Here is a 12962-nt window from a genome sequence, read left to right on the forward strand (position 1 = left end):
CAGAATATGGAGTTAAAAAGATTTGTTTTTTTTTCGTTTTTTACAGGGAGTTAACAAGGTTCAAACTTCTGAGAAAAGTAGAGTGAATTCCGTTGTTTTTATTCACATTTTCCAGAATTTCTGCCTAAATTTTCGTCAATTTTGCTAAAATTTGTCAAAATTTTTAAGAATATGTTTCTTGATTTTATTTTTAAAGACAAAAAAACATTGTTGATTGATTTGATTTATTTTTTTGTCAAAAATTCGGGCTAAATATTTCAAAATTCAGCCTTTTTCATCAAAAACAGCACGTAATAAGCTTCTTTAGTCCACTTTGAATAATTTTCCCCGAAGTAAATCCCCAAAACAACACTAACACAATCTTTATAGACTCAAAAAGGGCTATTCCTACTTCAACTTCTGTTGAGAGTGTTTTGTAATTAAAACTTTGCCTTTTTTGCTAACTATACTCGTCGATTATCAAAAACGTAGAATTTATTTTTGAGTTTTTAACCAACAAATTATCTATATCTAAAACATTCGAAAAATTAAGTGTTACTAATGGAAAATAAGCATTAGCAGGGCTAGTTTTGGACCATTCTTTGATTGTTACAATCCAAAAAAATCGGATTGTAATCAGTCGGTCTTTTTTAAAAAAAAATTTATTTTTTTGTATCAATTAAAAAACAGATTACATCAAATCCAAGCTCAGGAGCGAGAGCTTCTATCGGCTTCCTAAGCAGTTCCAAACTAATGCATTTACTTTTTAACTTGAAAGCCTACGGTCGTTTTGACTTTAAAAAATAATTGGTTTTAAAATAAATAATGGCCTAATGAACTTTTCCTCTATTTTTTTTCTTTAACTGGTCAACTTTTAGCTTAGTGTCAGCAAAGAAAGAATTATTCTTCTTTCTAATGATTTAAAAGTTAATTTCGATTGCGGTCGTAGGCCTTAAGTTTTTGTTTTCTGGCTTTGATACTACTAGATTTCAGTTTGTTTTTATATGTAGATTTTTGCCAGATTTTCACGTTGTTAGTTTTGTCACATTCTCACATTATTGACAGTTCTTGTATTTCAATAATGGCGTTAAAAATACGTCAATATAGAACTTATTTAAATCCTAATTATATAGATTATCGTTTTAATGGCTTCGATACTTCTTTCTTGAAAAATATAGGTGAATTTTTCAATTTTGTCTTTAACTGTTGTTTTCGTTTTGTCGTTTTAGTCGTATGAAATTTCTTGTATAATGACAGATTTCATTAGCTTTGCATGAAAAAAATGAAGAGCCAATTTTCTGATATCATTAGATAGCTGATAGCGTTCATGACTTTGAAAATAAATGTTTTCCAAAATAAAAAAAAACATTTCAACTTCGCATTTTTGCTCTTTTTGTTGTCTTTTTGTTGCCTAATCTCGTTATTTACAGGTCAATAATGACGTTATTGTTGTCAAAAGAAGGTGTCACAGGGGATTGGTGTCACAAAATCTAATATTTTCAAAGAATTCGTTATGACCTTACTCTGGCTTCGACACCTGTTTTTCACAAAAAAAAATTAAATTAATTTGATTTTGGTCAGTTTGGACGTTCTTTTTGTACACGCAAGTCATATTCTGGATAATTTCAAATCTCAAGGGCTTCATTTGGACGAATAAACGAACGTAATTAATTTTTCGTTTTTTGATTAATGGCTTTCATGACATTGATATTAGTTTTGTTTCGAAAAAAAATAAAAAGTATTTTTTTTACTCTTGCCCTCTCTTCTTTTATGACTACTTTTTACCTAGTCTCGTTAATGAAACGCCACATACTACATTATCGGCTTTTGAAGAAGGCGCAATCAAACACATAAGGAGGGCCAGATTATGGCTTTACGGCTTCGACAGCGTTTTCTTGCAAGTTTTAATTGAGTTTTTGTTGAATAAGGACAGATTTTAATTGAATTTTTGTTTTAAATGAATAAGGGCAGGTCTTGATGCCCTTATTTAGAAGCACTGCTAATCATGAACCTTTGGGAAATTTTACTTGATTTCTATTGGTTTCCATTACTCTGATGTTTATTGTTTCAAAAAAAAATAAGAGAATTTGTTAACTTTACTGTTTTTGTTCTTTTTGTCTAATTGTTACCAAACCAGTTCCACATCTTTTCTGTATATTTTTAAGTTATTTTGTTTAGCTTGAGTTTTATCTGACAGTATATTGACGTTGTTATTAAGTTTTGTTTTTTAAAACGGACAGGAAGTTTTTGATGTTATTAATGTTGTGGTTGTGTGATTTTGTTGTTCGTCTTAACTGTTTTGGAAGCTTCATCTCCAATCTTTTGCTTCATACACGTTCTTTTTGAAAAATTCATGTTTTGTTGGTTTTTTTGCGTTTTTTGGGATTCCCAAAAATAATTTTTGTGTTTTTCTATCTGTTCTTCATTTGGTAGACTATTATGCCAAAATTGGGGATGAGCGGGGCCGGAACCTTATGTGCAATTGCACAATACCGAGCCGCTTTGTTTAATTTATAGTTTAGTCATATAAGCGATTCTATGATTATGCCAGACAAAAAAGGATGACAAGTTTTATCCGTTGTTGAAACTTTGAAATTAGCAAGTTCTTTGTCAGTGATCGGTTTCTCGACAATTTATAGATAACAACCTAAAGGACATAAACTTAACTAGATAAACTTAACTAGATAGGTGAAGGTTTAAATTTGAAGTGCTTTTGTTATGAGAGAAGTGTTTAGAAACTTTTTTCTTTAATGTTTTAAATTGTTACCACTATTTGTTATTTGTTTTCTCTTTTGGAATATTTTTTATTATTACGAGAAAATCAAAATTGATTTAATGTTGGTGTTGAATCTTTTACAATACAGAAATATTTTTTTGAGAGGCTGAGTACTCCTCTCGTGCAAGTCTTGATCGAGCATGTTCCTTTTATTTGCATACTTGCAAGATAATTGGCTGTCTTGCGAGATTCTTCCAAGATGAGTGGTTATTTTGCAAGATCTTGCCAGATTTTGGAAGAAAATCTTGCAAGACGATGCATGGTCTTGCACAATTCTGTCAGAATCTTGCAAGATTTTGCAAGATAGCCAATCAATGTGGACTGGGGTTCCTATCAAACTTTATAAGGAGTAGTTAATCTTTCAATTTGATAATCTTTAATATGAGGACTGTTTAACTGTTCCAAAAAATTAATTGATGTTTACGTCTCTTTGCAAAAAAAAGCCATTATATCACCAAATTCAAAATTTGTGTCAATTTTTGAAGAACGGCAGCCTTATAATCAAAATGAACTGTTTTTTTTCTGAGAGGTCAGCACTTGAGTTTTTGAGTTTTCTAAAAGAACTTATTCAGTGCTTTCTCATTGACCAACGGAGATAAAAAAAATTGCTGTTTTTTTTTGTCAGAAACTTTCACTTTTCGGTATTTAAAAAAGACTAGGAGTTTCTGACCAGATTGTGGCCAGATGATAAATCCACAGATTAAAAGTATCCGTTTTCAATACCAATATGATCTTGGGATTATTTTCCTTACGTATGTTTAATAGTTTTGACGGTTTTAATAAGTTTTGTAAGCGATTAAATCATTTAGGTCAATAGTTTTGTTTGATTGTATTATTATTTTACGGAATTCGCGGCTTAGCGCATGTACAAAACTTTGAGTCCATGTCTAAATGTTAGTTTATTTTATTTATTTCAGCAAATTAAGATTTGAAACAGACCAAGGTCATTTTTCCCAACAACTTCCCTCGCTTTAAAATTTGATATAATCAACATATGGGCATATGGTCATTTTTACGACTTATCTGACAAAAGTCAAACTAAATTCAGTAGTTTTTCTATAAAGCTGTTTAATTAGATAAAAACTCAATTTTTGTGAAATGTAACTTTCATAAAGTTCATAATTAGAGTTTTCTAATAAAGGGTTTGAAGAAGTTAAAATTTCTGACTCTAACTGACGTATCAATTTTGTCTATGATCAATTCTCTATAATTTTTTAAATCGATGTTTGTTCGTTTGTTTGTTCATAACCTGTTCGTTATCATCGCTATCGATTATTATCGCGGAGTTACAATTATTTTTGAAGCAATTTTGTCAATTTTACTTATCAATTTTGTCTAAGATCAATTCTCTATAATTTTGTTTAATTTGCTGTTTGTTCGTTTGTTTGTTCATAACTTTTTCGTTGCCATCACTATCGATTATTATCGAGTTACAAACATTTGAAGCAATTATTTGAATTTATTTTTAAATGAGCCTTCACTTTTGTACATTGTCGAGGACGAATTCAATTCGCTTTTAATTTCACCCTCGAATTCTTCATTCACGCCGTGTTCACGCAGAGACCGGTTTTGTTCATTTGACAGTTGGCCTTTCACGTTCAAATGACAGGTGCCAATTTTATTCACAAAAAGCAAGCGTCACAAGAAAAACGTCTCAATTTTTTCACACCCTTTCTGTAGATTATTGTGCTGAAAAATGAGATCAGATATTTAGACGAAAGCTTGCTTGGCAGAAAATAGATAAAGTTCCTCTTTTTCAATAGAGTTTTTTAATTTTCCACTTTTCAGCAAAGTTGCAATTAATTAAAAGTTTAATATGCTTCCTCATTTCTACATCAGCAACGTTCGAAAACAATAAGTGTAATAAATCAAATAGCTTTCAAATACTTAATTTCTACAGTCCACACCAGACTGTGCGTGTGTGTAAGTGTGTGAGTGGGGAGGGGGGGGGCTTGGAGGCAATATTAGCACAAGAGAAAAATTACAGCGTTTTACTTAATTATCCGATTATAATGGTTCGGATACCATTCCAAAATGATTGTACTGGTTTTAATTTTCTATGTCAAATCAAAAAGAAATTAACAAACATCTTTTAAGCAGGCATCCATATCTGGTTGTATATCATAGCGATGCCGAAAAAAAGCGCAAAACGAAGCCAGCTTCCGGGTCGAGGTTTTTGTCAAAAAAATTTAAGATTTGCGGTGATTAGCTGTGAAAAATTTCAAGCGTTCGCATCTTTTAGCGGTGAGTGCGTCGATAGCGGTGAAGTTTTGAAAGATATGCGATTTTAGCAAAGAATTTATTTTCAACGCATTCTGGTGGCGGCGAAAAATTTGATTCACCGCATTCGGGTTTAGGTAAAAAAATTTTCACCGTTTTCTACTGGTAGCGGTCAATTTTTTCACCGCTAAAGCGGTAAATAAAAATTTTTCAGCGTTACCAACAGAAGGCGGGGAAAAATGTTGCTAAAAAACTAAATATCCTCACGTCTGGCTAAGACAAACAAAACTTCTATGGTTCATAGGCTTATGTTTAATCAATAAGCTCATCTTCTCTTCCTTTGCTTGCTTTTTATCAATGACGTTCTATGCATAAGCTGATCTTCTGTCCACACGTTGATCGTCATTCTTCCTCCTATCGATAAGTTGCTTCTTGATCGCAATCATGTTTGCAATATATAACTTTTTTTTAATAACATGAGGCTGTTGGTTATTCAGCGCTAGTCTTGCATCTTTTTGTACATATAATTCAACGGTGAAACTTTGTAAGATTAGCGCTGAATTAAGCAGTGAAAATTTGAAAAAATTTTAGTTTCTTTGAGTCAACATTTTTTCACCGCATATGCGGTGAAATATAAGTGTGCACCGCTTAAATGTTTTTTTTTTCACCGCACTCGTCGCAATGAGCGCAAATCTCAAATTTATAAATCAAATGCTCTGCAATTTTTTTATTTTTTACGAATTTTTAGCGATGACACACAATCCAGGCATCAAAATTTTCTACCAATTTAGATAAGATAAACTTCTTCAAAGTTGTTCGTTACTGTGTTACAACACACTTGAATGTCGGATATGTTTAGATACATATAATGCGATATGATACATAATTTTCTGAATTTTTAATTTCATACGAAAAATTGTGCCTCTAAAGAAAGTTCGAGAAAGATTGTGACTTTCAAATTTGTTTTCATTTACAAAAGAATTCTCAAAAATATCTTTCTGTCTCAAAAGTTACAAAAGTATAAAACATCCAGTTTAGAGTTCAGATGAATGCTTTCGAGTACCTTCAGACTCCTAAACGGCCTTCTTTTAATAACTAGAGTAGATTCTTAACATGAAACAAAACCCTACAAAGTTCAATGGCAAAAACAGAAAGTAGAAATTTCTACAAAAAAAGATAGTCATTCAAAAATTTTACAGGAGAGTTAGGAAATTAAATAGGATATCCCAAGGACATTGCAGTCCCAAGTTTGATTCTCAGACCAAAGCAAGTATTTCCAGACCAAAAATGAACACACGAGGAAGCGTCGTGCGTTCAAATTTACATAATCTAGATGCACTGGAATCATAATGAAATTCTAAACATGATTTCACGGAAGTCTGAACATGATAGTTTGGGTGAGCGTTGACGCACTTGCTTCAATTCTCATTCAATTATATATATATGTATATATATATATATATATATATATATATATATATATATATATATATATATATATATATATATTCTCAATTGACAGGTTTTATTTTTTGATCAATTTTACAAAAAATGATTTTCAAATAGTTTCCGTTTCGGCGAAGCTGTGAGATTAATGGTTTTTCTTTTAACTGAGTTCGAAGTTTATAGTTAAAAGCGTACGAAATGGTCTGTAATTTAAGCGTTATAGTTTGCCATGTTCTACAGGTTCAATGTGAGCTTATATATAGATGAATTGTTGAGTTTCGATTGCACTGGTTATAAGAGAAGTGCGAGTAGAAAATTTAATACAGTAGGTGCGTTTTTAGCACAGAGGGCTCGATATTAACTGGAATACAGTTTTTAAGACTCTTCTTTTTTTCTCACCTGTTGAGTCTTTTTTTAATAAATTTTTTAAGGTGTAGTTATCCAATTTGCTAATCCTCAACATGCGAACTGTTCAGGTGTTAAATTGATTGCTGTTTACGTTTCTTTGCAAAGGAAAAATATGCATTGGACTTGTGATTAAGGGATAATAATTCGAGTCCAGTTTTTCTTCATTTTTACTCCATCTGCGCCCGCTGAGCTCTCTAACAAACTGCCTTTGTAAGGTGTTTTAAATATTTAAGTTGTTAGTCCCAAAATGAGAAGTGTTAGAGTGTGCCATAAAGTTTTTAGCTGTTTACACCGAAAGACAATTTTGTTTTGTCCTATTGTTACTTCTTTTCTGTTCTCTCTAATCAACATCAGTACATCTCTTCTAAAGCAGGGATTCACAAATGAAAACAGAGCCGAATAATTTTTTAAAACTTAAAGCTCTTCTAAAAGTTGTCTGACAAAACAGGAAATGATAAATTTTAGGGCATTGCTGAAAAACTAACTTGGATCTTTCCATGGTTAAGCTGCTCCTGAAAAAATAATGCAAAAATTTCAAATGTTAGAAATAAAAACATCGGCCATCATTTTTGTCAGTTAGTGATGTCAAAGAATGATTTTCATATTGCCAGCTATCAGTCTTCAAAGTTTTCTGACCCTTCACGCAAATTTGACTCATGATAAAAAATTCTGCTATTTTTATCTAATCCTAATCGAAATTTAGTATCGACATTTCAATGTTTCTCAAATGACCTTCTCACCAAACAGATTGCCAATACGTCTTATAAAGTTGGCTCACTAATTTTTCTTACGAAGCTTTTCTGATTTTTTTCCATATTAGCCTCAAAATGGAGTTTGCTCTGTGAAGTTCTAGAAATTGTTAAATTTAATTCTTTGAAACAAAACAAATTTGTATTTCGCTTTATTCTGAACTGAACGTACTCACAAAAACAATTAAAGAAATGATTCGAAATCATATGAACGGGCACCTTTCAGAAAATGGCAGAAAACGGTTGTTTGTCACATAGAAACCAGAAGAACGCTAACTAAATTTATTTTTTCCAGACACCGTCCTTTTGAACGTCAGGAATGAATAGCACAGCCTATTAAGAGTCACTAATAAGTTACACATTTAATAAGTAAAAGTAGATTTAAATAGTCATTTTGTATTGGTATCTGACATTTTTAAATTTAATATCACAATTTTGTTTTGTCAAAAGAATCCGGTTTTTCAAAGATTATCATCAGTATTGTATAATATTTCCAAAGTGGTATGTTACAAAATGTTAGAATTGTATATAGCCATTTCAGGTAACATCAAGGCTGCTACCTCAAGGAATTGCAATTTTGTTCCATTTTGTTCCCGGGTCAAGACCGAATGATTAAATTGTACGAAGTTGCAAGTTTCTTGCAAAAGATGGTTAACTTGTAAGAAGTCGAAAGTTTCTCGCAAAAGATGGTTTACTTGTAAGAAATTGCAAGTGGAATGGTTAACTTTAAAATTCATATGTCAGCTTTTTCTCAGAATAATTCCATTACGCTTCTTTTTTAACCATTTTTTATTTTATAATTTCAATTCACATTTTTCTGGAACTGTCAAGAGCTTTTTAAGTCAAATGGTTAATTGTACGAGCCTTGTAAGTCGACTGATTAACGTGTAAGAACTTGCAAGTCGAATGTTTAACTTGTAAGAAACTAGGAAGAACAACTTGCAAGGCAATGCATCGCCTTATAAGTTTCTGCCAGATTCTTACAAGTTAAACACTTGGCCTCGACCCGGGTTCTATCTACTCTCTTTTCGCCGGCCTTATTCCAGCTAATGAGTATGAATTTTACAATTTACAACTGAAGCAGAGTTCATATTGTTTTGGCTCGCTAATAATTGTTTGATGAATCAAATGTTCTACGATCCAGTTGAATCAAATGATGAATCAAATGTTCTAAAAAAATTAGAAAACTGAATTGTTGCAGTTGTTTGGTACAAAGTTTCCCTCAACTATACTTTCAGGATTCTACTTGATCTAGCATTTTCAATGTGATCTATTTGCTCAGTTTCTGCTAGGCTTTAACTCTGTTATCCGTATAAAACTAGCTAGTTTTTTTGAATAAAATGCCTTTTTTTACTGCGGAATATAAAAAAGCCGTCCTAGCTCAAATTTGTCAGTTATAGGAATGATGATAGGCTTCTAGGTCTTTGCATCTCTGCTTTTTTGTTAAGAGAATGAAATCGCCAACTCTGTCCTTTACAAATAAAATCAGTAGCTTCTCAAGAAAGATGAGTTCTCTATGCTGTATTGATATCAAGCCAATAATTGCAATAAAATACTTCCAGCTCAAAAGATGAGTGCGGCCGAAGAATAAGTTTTTTACTTAATCATTAGTGGAATTGGTTATTATTTGCTAACTAAAACTGATAAAAAATTGATTGTCGATAGAAACTGCAAAAAAGGTTAGGTACGATTTTCGTCACCATCATCAAATAACAATAAAATCGATAATAGACGTGCTGTTAAAAACAAGACATCGACTGATGTGAATAAAAAATAGGTAAATTGAAATATCTTTTATCGATAAAAGAATGCAATATAGCCTGTCAAAATGTGTTGTCATTTTTTACAGTCCAATTTTGACACGTTTTCGCCCAATCTCAGAGGTGGAAACAAAAATACTACCAATATCTGTATAATTATAATTCAAAAGCAGATTTTTTTCTGACGGCAGTATCGAAAAACAATATCAGTATAATTGAAATATTGAAAAAAGCTATTCTATATTTGACTTAATTTATCTGCTGGTGGAACTTTTCGGTTTTTTTTTAAACTGAAATAGTTTTGTTTTTGATGACCAGGTTTGCTCGAGAGCTACGCCAAACTCTTTTGTTTAGCAATAGAATGACAAACGTTGTTATTTACATTGCATAAGTGTCACAAAGCGTTATAGTGAGCATAGCTCAAAAACAGTGACAGAAATAGGCTTTAAAGTTGTGCTTTAGCAAAAATTTTGGGCCAAAAACTTGAAAATTAATTTTTAATGAAATTAATCTGAGTAACATTTAATTGTAAACTTGTCTTGAACGATTTTGCATTTCAGTTTCCGCAGATAAAAAAATTCCAGACCTTACACAGGAACATATTTCAAAATCTCACTGGGATAGACGCCAAAAAGTTTAGACACTCGATTTTAAGCAGACAGTTCAGAAAAATTCACGCATGGATAAACTTTGTATTGTAAAAATTTTGTTTCTGCGTCAGAAAAATAGAAAAACAATTGAAAGTGGAGTTTATTTTTAGAGAAATAATTATAAAATTGTAGTTGAAACGCCAACTGGTATATTGTTTTCAAAATGAATTAACAAGACCTGAAAAACAAAAGATCTAAAAATATAGTAGTTTTAGAATAATAGTGTTTTTGTTTCTATTATATATTGATATCATAAGGCAGCTATAGATTAGTTTTGTCCTTTCAAACTGTGACATTATAGTGAAGGCAACGACATAAAGAAAAATTTCTTGGCGCCTGAAAAAATTTGCTCAGAATTTGTTGTTGAATTGCTAGTATTATCTAATGACATTTGCATGATATATTGAATTTTACTATACAGACTTTTCTGGTTATAATGCAGTTATATTTTTGCGTCTGAATCCTTTGATTGACAGATAATTTTTGGAGGTGAAGGAAACTTTGCAAAAACTCCCTCAGTTTCTTGTTTACTAAGCAATGCTTTGATTTCAGAATTTAAATATTTTTTTGCACAATTCAATTGATTTATTTTAGTTTATTCTGTAGTAGTTATTTATTTGAGCTTCCACGTAAAAAACCCATTTTTTAACTGTCCCCGTTTCCAGTAACATGAATTAACGGAAAACTAAAAAAAATGTGAAAAACACTTCATTAGTCACCAATTATTGAGAATTGAAAATTTTTTATCAACCATAATGTCCACCTTTAAATTCAAACCTTAATTTAACTTCTTCTCAATCACACTAGACACTTGTCTTTTTGCAATTTTGCAGAGTCTTTTCCGAGCAGATAGAAATACGCTTAAATTTGAAACCAAATTTTCAACACTAATTAAGCCCAAAATTATTGGGCCTTTTAATAAAAAATTGGTATACTTTTTCAACTTTTTTGAGATCAATTCCTTTAGTTAAGTATGATTTGCTACTTTTTTTGTACTCAATCTCAATTCAATTGATAACATTATAAAGTGCTGTTGTTTTTTCTCGTGGATAAATTAGTTTCAGTTCTTCAATTTTCAAATTATTTCACTAATTATAACTTTATGCAAAAAATTGCTCACAAACGCTGTTTTCTCCGTTTTTGGTATTGTAAAAATACAAAAAAACTGGTTGTATTAGTGGCAAATAAAAGGAATTCTTTTTTAAAACAAACAAAACACCATAACATAGCCAATGCGTTTTAATTGTATTTTAATTTCAGAAATGTCACCCCTGATACTATTTGTGGATTATAAAGATAATTATCACTAGTGCAATTACCCATATCATTGTTCACGAGAACAATTACGTCTTGAAATTGCGTCTCAATTGCTTATTATTATGTTTTAGGCTAAATACATGAATAAAATTGTTGGAAATGGGTTACATTCTTCCGTGAATACTATTAAAAATTTTTATGTCTGTTGTATTCTGATGACCTATTTTAACAATAGCCAAGCAATGAAAAGAAATGAAATCAGAAGTACAAAAATTAACAGATATGAATGCAATTATTCGGAAATTAGGCACAAAAATTCTATCGAAATGAACACTGTACGAGTTCATGCTTTTTATTTGTCAAAAAATCTCTAAATTTCGAAAATCAACCTGAATGGATACCTGAGCAAAGAATTTTGCATCTCAAAAGTGATATCTTTTTTGGGAAGAAACTACTTAAAATGACAAAAACTGGCAAGCAATTCAGATATGATGCGTTCACTACACAATTGGTCTTCGAATAGTTTGTAGTCTAAACAAAAGAGCTCATGGAAAAATAAAATATTTTTGTTTGGTTTCTTCACAGAAAATAAGCATTGATTGCTCTGAATGTACAATTTTTTTCATCTATAAATTTTGATAACATGGCCCATTTTGATAGCATATGTTATACGCACATGCATAAGCAACAGAAGTTCAATTCATAAAAATAGTCAAAATTTCACTTACCAATTCACAAAATTGTTTCATGGATTACAAAATTGCATAAACTAATATACCAATGTGTTGATAACAAACATATCAACTCATCTGTTGCTAGTTTTTGTTTCAGAGTTTTTGCCCAAATTAGTTGAAAGTTTAGGTAACAGTAATCATAACAACTTTGAATAAAAAAGACTTTTTCCACGAATTTTGTCAAAGGTAAAAGAATACGCCCCTATTACATTCAAAATCTCATACCCTTCTGGCAGACAAGCGAGATTTCTAACTTATCAAAAAACATGAGTCGGGGCGTGTATGAATAAAAAACGACGTTGACTAAAAACACCTTCGAAGAAAATAAATTAACAAGGAATAATTTTTGCTAACGCGGTTGAAAAAAATCGGAAACATTTTATATTTGAATTCAATTTTTTTGATACATTTATGAGAAAGTCGACCAAAAAATTTTGGATTTCGACCAATCTTGGATTTCGTTTTTAAAAAAATCATGGCTTTTCTCGCTTTTCAAGCTGTTTAAACACCGCTCACAATGAGCTTAAGAACTCATATAAGCATAACTTGACTTTAACCAGTATGTTACTTAATAATTGGTATTCTTTGACAATGACTTTAAGATATTTTCGTTTAGTTTGATCCGTTTTCTTGTTAAAACAGGATTTCTTGTATCTTCAGTTTTCAGTACAATTCTTATAAGGAGTTTATTTTTCCTTTAATACTGGGTACTTTAAGCCGTATAGGAATCAAGCCTAAATAATTTGAGTTGATTTAAACAAGATCAAACAAGTTTTGAAGACATAAAACTTTGCAAGCTTTAGGCGCTTAATTTATAGCTATCAGCATAAAACATGTAGGTTAAAGAACTCTCGAACTGCAAAAACTAACTTACAAGGTAAATTGTTCAAAGAATGGAAACAATAAATGATTAATGAAGAGTGAAAATTGAAATTGAACTTTGACAAACTATAAATTTAAGTTTGAATTGCAGACACCTTCTG

At 31.0% G+C, this 12962-nt stretch overlaps 1 protein-coding gene across 1 annotated transcript in view; it reads left to right on the forward strand.

Moving 5' to 3' along the window:
* LOC142345573 (putative G-protein coupled receptor No18) overlaps positions 1 to 12962 on the forward strand; it is a 280348-nt gene that overhangs the window by 495 nt on the left and 266891 nt on the right. The window lies entirely within an intron of this gene.

The sequence above is a fragment of the Convolutriloba macropyga genome, chromosome 9, assembly GCF_964194025.1.
Source record: "Convolutriloba macropyga chromosome 9, txConMacr16.3, whole genome shotgun sequence".
NCBI lineage: Eukaryota > Metazoa > Xenacoelomorpha > Acoela > Convolutidae > Convolutriloba > Convolutriloba macropyga.